At 40.3% G+C, this 17,408-nt stretch overlaps 1 protein-coding gene and 1 long non-coding RNA gene across 18 annotated transcripts in view; both read left to right on the top strand.

The window, feature by feature from the left end:
• The first annotated feature begins 3,699 nt into the window (after window positions 1-3,699).
• On the top strand, window positions 3,700-14,567 carry LOC145544938 (uncharacterized). The gene is made up of 2 exons (XR_014081742.1): window positions 3,700-6,546; window positions 14,507-14,567. It is a non-coding gene; the product is annotated as an uncharacterized LOC145544938 (long non-coding RNA).
• Window positions 3,700-17,408, top strand: part of AFTPH (aftiphilin) — a 70,322-nt gene continuing 56,613 nt past the window's right edge. For 12 of the 17 annotated variants that reach the window (XR_014081741.1, XR_014081740.1, XR_014081737.1 and 9 more), the window contains exon 1: window positions 3,700-3,974. The gene's annotated coding sequence lies outside the window, so the exon portion shown is untranslated. Of the gene's footprint in view, window positions 3,975-4,384; window positions 4,681-11,696; window positions 11,861-17,408 lie in introns of those variants that run through there. The other 5 variants (XM_081588333.1, XM_081588330.1, XM_081588329.1 and 2 more) reach the window with 5 other exon arrangements.

The following is a 17,408-nucleotide window of genomic DNA, read 5'->3' as shown; positions in this document are numbered from 1 at the left end:
TCATAGAATCTCTTCTATGAATGAGATTTACAAGATCTAAGAAATTTTGAGCGTTCGTGGAATGAGCATTTTCTGCAGAAAGAACCAAAGCTTTGACCATATTCTCAAAGGGATAAATGTGCTAAATCGTTATGTCTTAGTTATGTCCTAAGAGAGTTGAGAACATGTGGTCTAGTTCCATTCTCTCATTTGACACATAAGAAGACTGAGATCCAGAGAGGTTAAGCAATTCACACAAAATCAAAGTGACAGTAGAGCCTGTTGGTAGACTCAGGTCTACCTATTGCTTTTCCAATACATCACATGGGTGGGGTTTTGTGCTTGCTTGTTTCTTGATTTCTCACACAATATAATATGAGTTAAATTCCTTTCAACTCTTAGTCTACAAAGTAAAATTCAATCTTTTTTCTCTTTTAATTATTATTATTAATAATTATTATTCACTGCTGGTGAGAAGGTGGTAAAATTGGTATACTCCTGTATTACTGGTAGTGTTGTAAATCAACATAGTCTTTTGGTAAATAATATGAGATGATGAAGTGCCAATAAAACATTGAGCCTTTTGGCTCAATTGTTTTCATATTGAGAAAAAAATTCCTAAAACTGGACAAAGCTACAAACACAAGATCAATACAGTATCATTTGTAATAGTGGAAAATATCCACAAACAGGATAATGGATAAGTCACGTTATGTCCACTCCATTGAATACTATGTAGCCAACTAAAATCAAAGTTTTATAAAACATTACGTAACAGGATGAAATACTTACAACATAATATTAAGTGAGAAAAGGGATACAAAATTGGTTTACAGGATGATGACAATTTTGTAAAGAGCACAAGAGAAAAAATTAGAAGTAACTACAACAAATGGTGATTGCAGCCATGAAATTAAAAGATGCTTACTCCTTGGAAGGAAGGTTATGGCCAACCTGGATAGCATATTTAAAAGCAGAGACATTACTTTGCCAACAAAAGTCCGTCTAGTCAAGGCTATGGTTTTTCCAGTGGTCATGTATGGATGTGAGAGTTGGACGGTGAAGAAAGCTGAGCGCCGCAGAATTGATGCTTTTGAGCTGTGGTGTTGGAGAAGACTCTTGAGAGTCCCTTGGACTGCAAGGAGATCCAATCAATCCATCCTGAAAGAGATCAATCCTGGGTGTTCCTTGGAAGGACTGATGTTGAAGCTGAAACTCTAATACTCTGGCCACCTCATGTGAAGAGTTGATTCATCGGAAAAGACCCTAATGCTGGGTGGGATTGGGGGCAGGAGGAGAAGGGGACGACAGAGGATGAGATGGTTGGATGGCATCACCAACTCGATGGACATGGGTTTGGGTAGACTCCGGGAGTTGGTGATGGACAGAGAGGCCTGGCGTGCTGCGATTCATGGGGTCGCAAAGAGTCAGACACGACTGAGCGACTGAACTGAACTGAACAACAAATGGTAACTAGTCATTCAATGTTTCTTGATGCAAAATCTTAAGTAGTCATGGCCATAACTTTTAAAAAGTAAATAAAAACGATCACTGGATCCAAGTGCAATGATTTTTAATAATTCTTCCTCCCCCATTCATCTTAAAAATATTCAGAGATATTTTCTTTTTGTAATACAATTTCATAAGCATTGGAATGCTGCCTCCAAAATTATGCGAAACATTACCAATTACAAGATGGTTGATTGCTCTCAAGTCAGCTGGCCAAACAGGGACTCAACATCTATACACCATATTGGACACTGATTTCTCTATTGTTGCCCTTAAGTGAATAGAACTGGCTTCTGCAGTTACCTCACAAAAATCATTTTGTTATATTTTATGTATGAAATTAGGAAGATTTTTCTGAAAGCAGAGTTTTCTTTTTAAAGTTTTGATGTTTAAATTTATTATTTTGTTTTAAACATTTTCTTGATGATGAGTCTGCTTTTTGTCATATGTTCTTCTTCTGCTATTTCTGTTTAGTTGAGCTATCAAATTGGAACAGCCATGACTACATCTAAAATCAATTCATTTCCAGTCTCTAAACACATACACACAAATGCAAATATTTTTGTTTCTTTCCTTCCCGGTCAATAAACATTTATAGTGAAATACATATACATATATACATACATGGCTTCCCTGGCGACTCAGTGGTAAAGAACCCGCCTGCCAACGCAGGAGACACGGGTTCAATCCGTGGATAGGGAAGATCCCCTGCAGAAGCAAATGTCAACCTGCTCCAGTATTCTTGCCTGGGAAATCCCATGGACAGAGGAGTCGGGCGGGCTATATAGTACATGGGGTCGCAAAGAGTCGGACTCTGCTGAGATTGAGCACGAACAAAAAGCTCCCATACCAGCAGGGGGCGAAATACAATAGGGATAAATTTGACAAGCTGTATAGATTTTTCTTGCTTTAGTGACTGAGCAGTAACAAAAATCCAGCACCACCACCGCAAAACAATTGATACTTCAATTTAAAGTGATGCAGTCTCCGTACATCTTACAGCCATTGAGTTGTAAACACACAAATGCGGGTCTATTTTAGCGCTCCAAGTTAAGTCGTCTAGAACATTGCAGAGGCGGGATAAACCGTGATGAACTGCTTTTGTCCTTATCTTTCCCCTGATTTGTGTAATTCCTCCACTCAAAAGGGTGGACACTTCTCTGTGGCTGAGGGGGGTGTTTTCCATCCTTGTTTCTTTGCGTAGCTACTGAGCTTTGCTGTTTTGGAACTATTTTAAATTATTCAAATTGCCTGTGCAGGTTTGGCGAAAGTAAGAAGGAGCAGCCGGTAGCGCTCACGATTGCCGGATAGGATCCCAGGCTCATCATCCCAGACGATTACAATAATTCCCGCAGTCTTGCAGTCTGGTTTTTACAGTAGCTGGTGTTCTAACAGATATTCATTACAAAGGAAGGGGAAAGGTTATAAAAACGCAAGCGATCAAGACTGACGATAGAAAAACGTTATGACCGCTGTTATAGAAACGCGGAAGTTAATTTGATTTACTTTAATCGAATAGTCTTACGCAGCATATATGAATAAACGACCACCGTCTCAATCTGTTAGCAGAATCCCCCAATTTTTTGTTGTTGTTGGTATCAAAGACGGTTTTCAGTTCGGCGGGTGCTTTCCCTCTTGCTTCCCATTTTAAGTTTGATTTAACTCTTCTTATATGTCAGCTTCCTCTTCTGTCAGCGTAAATTAAAAAGAGGAAGGGACTCAGACTGTGAACGAAAAAGTGGTTTTTCGTGGCGAAAAGGGCAAGCTAATAAGTGCTTTCCAGTAGGTTTCTGGTGAAGATACAGTTGCGTACCTCAAAACCTCTGCAAATTTTACTTGGAGAGCAGGAGAGTTAAGACGGTCCCGAGCTGAACGTTAATCTTAGCGGGCTGAGGAGCACCTGCCCCTTGCCCGGAGCGCTGCCTCAAGAGCCGCGGAGTGCGGGAGGAAGTCTTTCCCCCCACCCCACAGCTCGATGACTCGCTAGGAAGTCAGGAAAAAGGGCAGCTTGCCCGCACCCAAAATGGCTGCCGGCGCTCTGCACGATGGCGCCTGCGCAGGGGTAAGCATTCTGTGACACTGATTCCCCCTGTGTGTCCCCCCCCCCACCCCTTCTGCACCCACCAGCGCCGGGCCCCGACCTAACCACCTGCGCCCGGAAGTGACGTGTCAGCGGCAGCGGTTCCCCCGCTGCATGATGGGAAAGTGTGTGGAGTGGGCGGGGGGTCTCCGCGGAGGAGGAGGTGGAGGCGGCGGCGGCGGCGACGGCGGCGGCGGAAGAGGGCGGAGGGTAATGGGATGGGGGTCTCGCGGCAGCACTGAAACTCCGGGTGGGCGTCCATGGGGCTGCTTCGCTGACAGGGCTGTGAGCAGCCTGCCTTCCGCTCTCACCAGCGCCGCGTCCGAATAGCCGGTCCTTCCCCGGGGAGCCAGTTCCTCCCCGGGCCCCTGAGCCATGGCCATCGCGGTCGCCCCGGACGAGCCAGGTAAGCTTCACTGGCTTTCCCAGCCGCGCGGGGGAAAGAGGATAGGGGACTTGGCCCGGCCCACCGGCCGGATCCTCGCCTGGGCCGGGGACACCTGCCTGCTGCGGAGCCGGGGGCTGCGGGGACGTTGCCGGCTCTGCGGGCCTGCGGGCTCCCGGCTCTGTCCTCTTCCACAGCGGGTGCGGGGACGCCGGCGGCGGCGGCGGCGCCTGAGGCGCACGGCCCCTCCTCGCCCTCCCGGGCACCGGCCGGCGAAGTGAGAGCTTTTCCCACGTCCCTGGCCGCCGCCGGCTCGCCCTGCCCCTCCGCTTCCACCTGCCCTCGGCTCCGCACCGGCCGCTCCCTCCCGGGAGCTTGTTGAGAAGTTTGGGGCTTTGCCCCGGCTTCCTCTTTCTCCCTCCCCCTCCCTCGTGACAGGTGTAAACACTGCCTGCTTCGCCCAGGCCCCAGGCCAGCGGCGACCAGAGTGTGCTGCTTCTTAGGGTCCCTGAAGCAAACAGCTTTTGAATCCTCCAGCAGGCAGAGGAGACGGCACTAAAGCTCATTCATCCCTTCCTGAGAGGACCTTTTCTGCTCCCTTCTTGCACTGCTCAAGAAATCGCCTGCGTCCCCTTCCCAGACTGCGTGCGAAAAGTTGGACCATTATTCTTGAAGTGCCCAGTTTGGCAGGTGCTACATCTTGCTTGGGCAGGGGACATAGTGTAAGGTAAATGGTAATAGGATCCTTTCACCAGTGGGAAAGTACTGAGAGTGTTTAGGTTTTACTCTTGCTGGTTAGTTCACGTTGATTTCCCACTGAATCTTCCGTTGGGGCCAAGGGAAGGACTAACCCAGACATGGAAATATTTTACTGGGGAGCAAATGAAACAAAATCGGTAGTTCCGTTTCAAAGTTCTCACTTTAGGAGAAGTAAAACTCTTGAACTTTAATCTTCTCTTTCACCAGCTACGTTTTCGTTTTTTGGTAGAATGGGAGGGGGAGCTAGTTTAATCTTTGAGGTTGCATTTAACTATTGCTTTCCGTTAACCTTTTAGAGGTGAGTATATGCCAAAACTCTAAGGGAAACAGCTGTTTCAACGCTATTGTATTGATACAATCTACACAGTTACTCTACATTTTGTGTGCTTTGCTGACTTCGTCAGTATTGGCCTTTCTAGTAGTCATTTTTATTCTTTGCAGAAATATTTAAAGAATCTATGGTAGTCTTCAAAATTTTGTTCATGAAGGTATCTCACATGGATTAAAAAACAGATCTTGTGTAAAACATCTAGCCCAGTAAATGTTAACCTTTATTAAGTGCTCATTAGATCGAATTCTTCCATTTATGTATCTTTAGATATATTAATCTTCAAGGCATAGATGCCTTTTTATAGATATCTATTAAAAACATAGATAAATCTTTTTAAAGTGCTTGAAAGAAATTCATTAGAATTCACATAGTATGTAGGACATTTAGGTTTTGATATTTTCTGATCTTTTGACCTAGAGACTATTATAAAAGTAATCTTGTACTCAGAGAAAATACATCCACAGTTGCATTGATAAATTTTACAGAATCCAGTTGCCTATGAAAATCTTGTAATCTAGGTGAATCCTATTTTAAAATAGATCATTTTAAATTTTAATTTCTTCCTACTTAGAGAAAAATTGGTTCAGAGAAATAGTGAAATTTATCAAATAATGTTTTATTTTGTGTGAAATGCTAAAGTGCCTCCCTTAACAGTATAATAAACCTTTGATTAGCATCTCATTGAGGGATTACCTCTTCTCTCCCTAGCCTACCCCCAAAAACTCATAAAAGGAGGACATTAAATTTTTAGGTATTTTTAAGCAATCACACATTACTTAAGTTAAATGTTTGTATTCTTCTTTAATTTTATCTAGAATTTGTGAGTTAAAAAATACCCTTTTCTCTCTATGCCTAGTACTTTCAATTCCTCTTTAAGTGGGCTAGCCTGAAATTCATAAGTATTCCCAGCCTGAAATTCATAAGTATTTCTAGTTTTTACACAATTTTGAAAATATAGGTGTTATATGGATTATATACACGTATCATTTTGATAATCTTTTCTCGATCAGTGTATATGCACACATATACATAACACACACAGTCACAGATTCCTTTGCAACTTTATATGATGTTACTAAACCAATACACACTACTTCCTATGAGCAAGGTATTTATTTTTAGCCCTTGCAGCTTGCTGGATCTTAGTTCCCCCCACCAAGGATAGAACCCATGCCCTTGGCAGTGAAAGTGGGGAGTCCTACTTACTGGTTTGCCAGGGAACTCCCAGCAAGACTCTTTTCTGAGTGATTTATATACACTCATTTAACTCACTTAATACTCACAACAACCCTCTAAACTAGGAGATGGTATCCCCACTTTTCAGAAAGGAAACTTAGGCACAGAGATGTTAAGTAACTTGCCTGAGGTCAAGCAATTGGTAACAGAGCCAGGATTTAGTAGGTCTATTTATCATATTTATATAGTTTTTAAAGCATGCCAATACAGTATATTTTATAGGAATCGTATAGCATCACCAACTCAATGGACATGAATTTGAGGAAACTCCGGGAGATGGTGAAGGACAGGGGAGCCTGACATGCTGCAGTCCATGGGGTCGCAAAAAGTCAAACACGACTTTAACAACTGAATGACAGCAACAAATAATTTGTAGCAGAAGTATGAAAACATGCATTGCAATGATAAACTCCAAATCAAAGTAAAAGTTACTTTTGGAGAAGTGGAGAGGAATAAAGGATCTAGGAAGAGCCCATGGCTTTTCAACTGTAACTTTGCTGTCTTTAAATCTGAGGCAGATTTGGTAAAGATTAAGATTTAACACAGCCGGGTGGTGTGTACTTGATCATTCATTGTATATATTTTTCTAAACTTGGTTGTACCCTTGAAATCATAGTAAAATACAAAGTTCAGGTTTTTTGTTTAAAAACAAAGTATCACTCTGTCTTTCAACAGTGTATATTTAAAAAGAGGACAGGAAGGAGTTAGTGTTATTTTGTGTTGATTTCCTTTTAAAATGTAAGAAGTTTTAGTTTGAAAATATTTGAATGAAGAATTGTTGGCCTCCTGAGCTTCCTCTGCAGTAACTTCCCTTTCTTGGGCTCTCCTTTACTAGCTGCCAGCCATCTCCACAGCCCTGTATCACACTTCCAGTTTCTATTTCTGACCTCAGCCTAGGGTAGGGCTTAGGGGTCTGGATTAGACCTACTCCCTGGGAACGGGAAAGGTCTAAAACTGTATGGGGGAGAAAGGGGATGCAGGGAAGTAAGGAGTTTGGGAAAAGTGAAAAAAGAGGAAAAATAGGAAATTTAAGGCTCCATCCTGTTATTTTTCAGTCACCACCACTCCTGTTCCAATAACTAACTTAAATAAACCTTGTGAAGATAAATTGCTAATAAATTAAGGTTGTCTGTATGCTTAAAACTTAATTTACAAGCACTATTTTGGTGAGTAATTCCCAGAGGAAAATTAAGTTGTAAATTAGAATAAATTCACTGCATGTTCTATTTATATAAAGATTTATAGCATGCCACAAACCTTTCCAACTAAATATCTACTAACATCATGGTATTCTCTTCCTTCCATTCATATAGCAAATATGTATTGAGCACTCACTATATGTCAGGCCTTGTTCTAGGTGCTGGAAACACTGAAATTATGAAATTTAAACAAAAATAATAGCCCTCATAGAGCTTCAGTGTCTTGGCATTTTTGTATATGTGTATGCGCACATGAACGTTTGTGTTTGTGTATGGGAATCTGATTTAGAGGGTGAGAGGGCAGTGCTCTAGGGCTTTGTGGAAATTCTCATGACTTTGGTTTTCTGCTGTGTGAGATGGGAAGCTATTGCAGGGTTTTTGAGTAGAGATGTGACAATCTATCTTTTAAAAGGATCTGTCTGGCTGCTGTAGAGAAAGTAGATTATAGGAGTACAAGAGTGGCAGCCGGAAGATTTCATTAGAAATTGTTGACTGATACAGCTAAACATCATCCTTATGATCATTCCATAAGGAATACAGATGTCGGCTCTATATGTAGTACACCTGTATACTATTGCAGAAATTAAAAATGAATAGATGATAGAAGTGGCTTGAACCAATATGGTAGCAAGATGGAACCAACATGATGAGAAGTGGTAGGACCGTTTCTTTAATTGAAACCTCAACAAATTTGCCCGTTGCTAAACTCAAAAAACTTAGAGGTACTTGATCCCTTCTGAGAAGTCAAGGCCCTCACAGCCTGCTTTCCCAGTACACTGCCTACTCCCTTCATATATCCTACATTTCAGCCAAACTCTATAATGTGACTTCCTGCTCTCTGACAGTTGCTCCATGCTTTATCTTTTGTGCCTGCCATTTCCTCTGTCAGTTAAAATCCTTATTTCAAATTCTCTTTCATGAAGTTTTTTCTCATTTTCATTCACTACTCTTCCCAATCAAGTGAAGCCTTTTTTTTAGACTCCTTATAACCACATTTTACTTTATTTGATGTTTATATTCTGCTTTGCATTAATTACTTGTACTGTTTTCTTATATTGCTCCTCCTAATTAAAGTTACTTTACGCTTGTGACTCCATTTACTCAATTCTACCCCTTATAGAACCTAGCAGTATTGTATGTAGTAGATGCTCAGTAAGGTCTATATATAGTTTAATTTTCTAAAGTCTTATTATAGAAGCATATAAAAGCATTGTAGAAAATAATAAAACAATTTACATTCACATTACCCAGAAATCCCACTGTTAACAGTTTAGTGCCTATTATTCCACACGTATATATGTATACTTTTTACTAGAATGAAATCTTATCATGCAGACTGTTTTGTAGGTTGTTTAGTTTTATTTAGTTAGACTCCTATACCACTTCAAAAAATTTTCATCTAAATTAATATTCAAGGCCATATTCAAATTCTCCCCCCTTTGACCCAAAAATGTTCCTTTATAGCTGATTGCCCAAAACAGCATCCACCTGGGACAGAGTAGCACTCATTATATATATTTAAAGGAATTATAGTAAAAATAATATTACTGGTCATCACACTACAAAAAAAGAACTGTAAGCATTTTGGTGTTTTACACTTAGTTTTATTGTTTTCCCTATGGATATGTGCGTGTCATACACACTGTGTGTATGTATGAGTCATATTGTATCTCAGTGAACAGTTTGTAGGTAAATCTTTGTCTCTGGTTATTCCCATATGACTAAGTCTTAGAAGTGGAGTTATTAAATCAAAGGGAAAGCCAATGGCATTCCAAGAGGTTGTGATAAAGTCACTCCTACCAGCAGTGGTTGAGAGCACTGCTCTTCGTGTAATCTACTCAAATGGTCAGTAAACATGCAGTTTTAAAATTGTTTACCTGAATTTTTATTTTGAATTTAGGCTTTTCAGCAGCATAGGATGTTTGCATAATTTAAATTTTTTTGAAGGATTTAAATGTGAGACATATTGTTGATAGAGGTTAACTGTTTAATGTCATGCTCTTTTTAAAATAACTCTGATTCTGTTAGCATGCTATTTGGGCTTCCCTGATAGCTCAGTTGGTAAAGAATCCACCTGCAATGCAGGAGACCCCAGTTCGAGTCAGGAAGATCCCCTGGAGAAGGGATAGGCTACCCACTCTAGTATTCTTGCCTGGAGAAGCCCATGGATAGAGGAGCCTGGCAGGCTACAGTCTATGGGGTGGCAAGAGTCCGACACAACTGAGCAACTAAGCACACAGCACCCACTCCAGTGTTCTTGGGCTTCCCTTGTGGCTCAGCTGGTAAAGAATCCACCTGCAAAGTGGGAGACCTGGGTTCGATCCCTGGGTTGAGAAGATCCCCTGGAGAAGGGAAAAACTACCCACTCCAGTATTCTGGCCTGGAGAATTCCGTGGACTTTATAGCCCGTGGGGTCACAAAGAGACAGATAAAACTGAGCAACTTTCGCTTTCACTTTAGTTATAAGAAATAGAATATTATCTTCTAGGACTATGTTGTGCAGAGGAGAAGCCAATAGCCACATGTGGCACTTGAAATAAAGCTAGTCCAAAGTAAGATGTGTTTTATTAAGTGTAAAATGCACACCAGATTTCAAAAACTAATGTAAAATATAGATTTTACATTATTATGTGTTAAAATTATATTTGGATACTTGGGTTAAGTAAAATATATTAAATTTCACCTGTTTTTAATCAACTGCGGAATATTTTAAATTGTATATGTGGCTTTATTGTATTTCTGTTGGATAGTGCTGCTCTAGAGCATGATATTTTTATCTATGGAAGGGAAATACATGGTAACTTTATTGTTTTAGAAAATATTTAATAGGTTTCTTAAAATTACCTTCTACATTTAAGCCTATCTGTGTGTTTTCCCTAGTATACTCAGTTTGCACAGTGATTTTTGAAATTATGTTTCTTTTTACAAACTATAACTTATTGCACTTCTTATGTTCTGAAAGAAATATGTGTAGTAGGAGTTGGGGGAGGGTGTTAGAAAACTTACTTGAGGAATTGGTTACTCTTTTAAGAATTTAAGCATTTGTGGGCATGTTTTGTGCAATAGACAGCAGATGCAAAAGCCCTTGGCACAAAAGAATGTTATTGTCTGACTTTCAAAAATTGAAAGAAGGCCTTGTTGTCGTTGTTCAGTTGCTGAGTCGTATCCATCTCTTAGCGACCCCATGGACTGCAGCATGCCAGGCTTCCATGTCCTTCACTATCTCCAGGAGTTTGTTCAAACTCACGTCCATTGAGTCGGTCGGTGATGCCATCCAACCATCTCATCCTCTGTCACCCCTTTCTCCTCCTGCCCTCAATCTTTCCCAGCATCAGGATCTTTTCCAGTGAGAAGGCTCTTCACATCAGGTGGCCGAAGTATTGAAGCTTCAGCATCAGTCCTTCCGATGAATATTCAGGACTGATTTCCTTTAGGATGGACTGATTGGATCTCCTTGTTGTTCAAAGGACACTCAAGTCTTTCCAGCACCATTGTTTGAAAGCATAGTTTATAGCATTGAAACTCTTGGGGGAAGGGAGATGGAATCGGTGACTAAGAGATCTCAGCCTGGAATGGCTTAGACTGTATTAAAGACCTTTTAAAAGTCTTTTATCAGAAGCAGGGGATTATTGTGATCAGGTTAACTTTTTAAAAGTTTACCTGGGGGACTTCCGTGGAGGTCCAGTGGTTAAGACTCCAAGCTTCCACTGCAAGGGGCCTGGGTTTGGTCCCTGATCAGTTCAGTCGCTCAGTCATGTCCGACTCTTTGCAACCCCATGGACTGCAGCACACCAGGCTTCCCTGTCCTTCACCAACTCCCAGAGCTTGCTCAGACTCGTGTCCATCGAGTCGGTGATGCCATCCAACCATCTCATCCTCTGAGGTCGCCTTCTCCTCCTGCCCTCAATCTTTTCCAGCATCAGGGCCTTTTCCAATGAGTCAGTTCTTAGCATCCCTAATCAGGATCCTGCATATCACAGCCTGGGGTGGGGACGAGAATCAAAGAAATAAATAAGTAAAAGATTTCTTGGGTTGGGCATGATTAAATACTAATAGGGGAGATTAAATAATGACAGCTTACACCAAAATGGAGTCAGGGGAATTGGAAAGAGGTACAGGTATACCATAATTAAGGGATTCATGAGATAAAAACTGTTCTTTAGAGATAGCAAAGGGAGGGGAGCTTTGTCAAGAAAGGCTCTGGGGTTTCTGACTTAGAGACTGGGTGGGTGGTGGGCCATCTGCTTGGGGTGAAAGAGCTGTGAATGAGGACCAAGTTTGAGAAAGAAAAACTTGGGTTCTGTTCTTATTAAGTTCCAGGTCTTTGAGGAGCTCAAATGGAGAGGACTGAGGAGAAGTGATTTGTCTGGACCAGAATTCAGGTTTGAGGGCTGGGCTGCAGGGGAAAATCAGGAGTCCTGGAATGTACTAATTAAGGCTTAGGTGGATGAGATTGATTGAGGAAGAGTTGAGGAAGAATAGACCGTGGATGAGACCTGGAGGAACTTCTGCTACTAATTTGAGTATATTCAGTACTTCCAAGAAAATATTAGTTTGTTTTGAAGCCTACTCATAAATGTGAAAGTAAGGAGTAAGTTGGATCAAATACTCAGTTCAGTTCAGTCACTCAGTCGTGTCCAACTCTTTGCGACCCCGTGGACTGCAGCACTCCAGGCCTCCCTGTCCATCACCAACTCCCAGAGTTTACTCAAACTCATGTCCATTGAGTCGGTGATGCCATCCAATCATCTCATCCTCTGTCATCCCCTTCTCCGCCTTCAATCTTTCCCAGCATCAGGGTCTTTCCCAATGAGTCAGCCCTTCGTATCAGGTGGCCAAAGTATTGGAGTTTCAGCTTCAACATCAGTCCTTCCAGTGAATATTCAGGACTAATTTCCTTTAGGATGGACTGATTGGATCTCCTTGCTGTCCAAGGGACTCTCAAGAGTCTTCTCCAACACCACAGTTCAAAAACATCAATTCTTCGGCACTCAGCTTTCTTTATATTCGAACTTTCACATCCATACATGACTACTGGAAAAACTAAAACCTTGACTAGACGGACCTTTGTTGGCCAAGTAATGTCTCTGCTTTTTAATGCTGTCTACGTTGGTCATAACTTTTCTTCCAAGGAGCAAGCATCTTTTAATTTCATGGCTGCAGTCACCATCTGCAGTGATTTTGGAGCCTCCCAAAATAAAGTCTGTCACTGTTTCCACTGTTTCCCCATCTATTTGCCATGAAATGATGGGACCAGATGCCATGATCTTAGTTTTCGGAATATTGAGCTTTAAGCCAACTTTTTCACTCTCCTCTTTCACTTTCATCAAGAGGCTCTTTAGTTCTTCGCTTTCTGCCATAAGGGTGGTGTCATATGCATATCTGAGGTTATTGATACTTCTCCTGACAATCTTGATTCCAGCTTGTGCTTCATCCAGCCCAGCTTTTCTCATGATGTACTCTGAATATAAGTTAAATAAGCAGGGTGACAGTATACAGCCTTGATGTACTCCTTTCCTTATTTGAAACCAGTCTGTTGTTCCATGTCCAGTTCTAACTCTTGCTTCTTGACCTACATACAGATTTCTCAACAGGCAGGTCAGGTGGTCTGGTATTCCCGTCTCTTTAAGAATTTTCCACAGTTGTGATTCACACAGTCAAAGGCTTTGGCACAGTCAATAAAGCAGAAGTAGATGTTTTTCTGGAACTCTTTTGCTTTTTCTATGATCCAACGGATGTTGGCAATTTGATCTCTGGTCTCTGCCTTTTCTAAAACTAGTTTGAACATCTGGAAGTTCATGGTTCATGTACTGTTGAAGCCTGGCTTGGAGAATTTTGAGCATTACTTTGCTAGCATTTGAGATGAGTGCAATTGTGTGGTAGTTTCAACATTCTTTGGCATTGCCTTTCTTTGGGATTGGAATGAAAACTGACCTTTTCCAGTCCTGTGGCCACTGCTGAGTTTTCCAGATGTGCTGGCATATTGAGTGCAGCACTTTCACAGCATCATCTTTTAGGATTTGAAATAGCTCAACTGGAATTCTGTCACCTCCGCTAGCTTTGTTCGTAGTGATGCTTCCTAAGCCCCACTTGACTTCATGCTCCAGGATGTCTGGCTCTAGGTGAGTGATCATAGCATCGTGATTATCTGGGTCGAGAAGACCTTTTTTGTATGGTTTAGTCACTAAGTCGTGTCCGACTCTTGAGACCCCATGGACTGTAGCCTGCCAGGCTCCTCTGTCCATGGGATTCTCCAGGCAAGAATACTGGAGTAGGTTGCCATTTCCTTCTCAAGGGGATCTTCCCAACCCAGGAATTGAACCCAGGTCTTCTGCATTGCAGACAGATTCTTTACCAACTGAGCTACAAAGTTCTGTGTATTCTTGTCACCTCTTCTTCTGTTTCTGTTAGGTCCATACCATATCAAATAAGTTAAATATTTCTTTTTGACTTATGTTTATTTGAATAGATAATCTAACACCTTTCTTATTTGATTATTTGGAAACATACCTTTTTCCTGCTATAGAAAACAGACTGGGCTTCCCTAATAGCAAACAGGCTGAGAATATGTATGAATATATATTGGTGTTTTTGCTACATTAGTAGATCTGAGGAAAAATTGTGTAATTATCATCATAAATACTGAAAAGACATTTAAAAAACCCATTTTCTGATTTTTTTAAACAAAACAACTTTAAGAATTATTAGAAAATTCTGTAATATGATCAAGCATATTTACCTCAGACCAAAATCCAGTATCGTAATTAAGGGGAAATACTAGATGCTGACTCTCACCACTATTATTAAATCTCGTATTGGAGCCAGTAGCCATCACAATCAATGAGGAAAAACAAGAGAGGTGAGAATTGGAAAGGAAAACGCAAACTACCCCAATTTGTTTATGATGTGATGGTACACAATTTGGTTTTATAAACAGTACTTAGCAGTTAGAAAATAAGATAGGTGTGTTGTTGTTGCTAAGTTGGTCCAAGACTTTTTGCAGCCCCATGGACTGCAGCAAGCCAGGCTCCCCTGTTCTTCACAATCTCACAGAGATAAGTGAGCAGAAGGAAAAAAAAAAAGGTAAAATACTTAACAGTAAACTTAATAATAAATGTAAAAACCCTACATTGCTATTTCAATTTTATTAACAATTCTGTGTTTAGATAATAGAAGTCATCCTTAGTCATATGTTCTTATTCTTTAAATGTTTCCTTTAAATGGTACTTTTCAAAACAAAACTTCTAGGAGTAGGATCTTTAATCCTACATTAAGATCTTACATCTTAATGTGACCACAGTTTTTTAAATGGATGAAGTGAATAAAATTTCTGCCTTACCCAACCTCCCAAGTGGGCATTTTGTTGTTGTTGTCTTCTTGATCATTGCTTGTGTTTTGTAGTATTTTTTGTTTTGCTGCAGTTTTATCATCTTACATGTTGTTGTTGTTCAGTTGCTAAGTTGTGTCCGATTCTTTGCTACCCCAGGGGCTATAGTATGCCAGGCTTCCCTGTCCTTCACAATTTCCGAGTTTGCTCAAACTCAGGTCCATTGAGTCAATGATTTTATCTAACCATCTCATCCTCTGCCTCCCCTTTCTCATCTTGCCCTCCATCTTTCCCAGCATCAGGGTCTTTTCCAAAGAACCAGCCTTTGGCATCAGGTGGCCAAAGTATTGGAGCTTCAGCATCAGTAATTGTTTATTGTGTGGTTGCAGAAATGTTAATGTGGAGTATTTGCCAATAAACACTTCTGCTACAGCAGCACTCAAAATCTGAAGCATTGATTAATTTTAAGGCTTTTGTTTTTAGTAGCTATTTTTAAACAATAATGAGCCTGTTATTAAGAAATAATTTAACTCTCTCTCTCTTTTTTTTTGTCTGTGCTGCACAGCTTGCAGAATCTCAGTTCCCTGGCTGGGGTAGAACCTGGGCAGTGGCAGTGAAAGCATGAAATCCTAACCACTAGGACACCAGGGAGCTCCCTAACTTTTTACACTGGATATTTTTAGTAGCACCTTTGTTCCTTAAAAAAAGACTACATAAGATTCAGGTGCCAAATTCAAATTTTCTCTTAGCTGAAGCCAAAACAGAATGTTTGATTATGCATTACTTTTTACTTGTACTGAAATCACCATGTCTCCTTACTTCTTTCCATATTTAGGACTTATTCCTCTGTATCATAATGAGCCAGTAGATGACAGCTTTCTGTCTCATTAGGTTTCAGAAGTTTGCTTGAAGCACAGTGCAGGTGTTACACCTGAATAAAAAATACAGATTTTAATCAGATTACCAGTGACCTTGGTTTCTGGAAGTGAAGAAAAGTTTCTGTCACTGCTGTTCACATATTCATTTCTTAGTGTTCAACTGCAAGTGAAGTTGTGATTAATTTTTAAAAATGTGGGTTTTTTCCCAAGAATTCTACAACATTTAAATTATATACATAATTATAACTGTTTTAAGGATTAGTATAGTAATGTAAGTTTGATTGTTAAAGGAAAATTTTTGATTTTAATTTTTAAGAAAAATGTTGAAGATTTATCCTAAACTTCTTGTTTTTGAAATCTTAAGAGAGTTAAATTTAATAGTGATTTTCTCACATATGTATACTGACAGAACTTTAAGAAATATTTGTATAATCAAATCATTGTAAGTAAGGGAGAATGTTTTTTAAGAAAAAGTACTATTTCATTGATTTACCTATATTATTGAGTTTAGCAGTGGAGTTTAGAGACGTTTATGGTATCCCCAAGAGTAATAAATTCCAGTAATATTTATATTCTCTGGAAGCTTAACACAGTGGTTCTTAACCTTCACTTGCCATCAGAATTACCTTTGAAACTTTTTTTTAATGCAGATATTCAGGTCGTATTCTGTTAAAAGATACTTTATTAAAAGTTAAGCTGGAGAAGCATTGGTTTATTGCCTACTAGAGGAAAAAAACATGAAAATAAATTTGATTCACCTTGTTAAATAAAATAGATATAAAGAATTATTTCAGACAAGCAACCTGACGTAATGAAAAGAGCACTGATTTTTTTTAATGTTAGAGCCCTGTTTTCCGAACATAACTCTATGGGACCTTGAGCAGATTTTCTTGACCTCTCTGAGCCTATTCCTTCTTCTAAAAATGGATGGTTGAGATTAAGTTGGATAGTGTATAAATAAATACCTTGCCCAGTTCCTATCACATAATAACTTGATAAATATTGGTGATACCGCTTCACAGAAAAACACTGTGCCTGAATAGGCTTTTGGAAGCTTAGCAAATGAGTTCTCTGAAACTATTAAGAATAGCAAATTGGTAGAAGTGGCATATAGGACAACTTAGACATAACATGGAGCCAGTAGAGGAACCAGAAGGTAGTTTTGTCTGGCTGGAGGAAAGAGGGAGTATCTTCGCCATGCTGGATAAGGTAAGGAGTTTCAAGTGGACTACAGGAATCATGGCCAAAAATAATGAGGCCCTGAAATCCGATACTGGTTGTGGGATGTTAAATACAGTAAGAGATGTTAAGGACTTAATTTGTGGTTGATTTAATTTGAGGGAAGGAGATGGAAGAAGATGGCAGAGGGAACAGACAGAAGTAACACTCTGGATTTAGAATTCAGAATATTGTATAAGAACAAGTGGTTTCTGTTTGTTCTTTGAGTAGAGTTTGACTTCAGTTTTGAAATTGGAGAATATGAGATCTATGTGGGAAATCCATGTAGAGAGATTCAGAAAGGTAGTTGGGTGTACAGAGGTTGGGCAGCCACAGATAGAGGTTTGGGCATTGTGGGCGTACACTGTCAAACACAATGGAGAAGAGATCTCTCAAGGATAAGAATAAAAGGAAGCCAAAGCCTGGGGAACATGGACGTTTATGAGGCAAGCAGAAGAAGCAGATCACTAAAGGAGGAGAAAGGAAGGATATGATAGGTAGGAGAAT

The sequence above is a fragment of the Giraffa tippelskirchi genome, chromosome 4, assembly GCF_054371585.1.
Source record: "Giraffa tippelskirchi isolate mGirTip1 chromosome 4, T2T-mGirTip1v1.2.pri, whole genome shotgun sequence".
NCBI lineage: Eukaryota > Metazoa > Chordata > Mammalia > Artiodactyla > Giraffidae > Giraffa > Giraffa tippelskirchi.
This window is presented reverse-complemented; position numbering and strand designations above follow the sequence as displayed.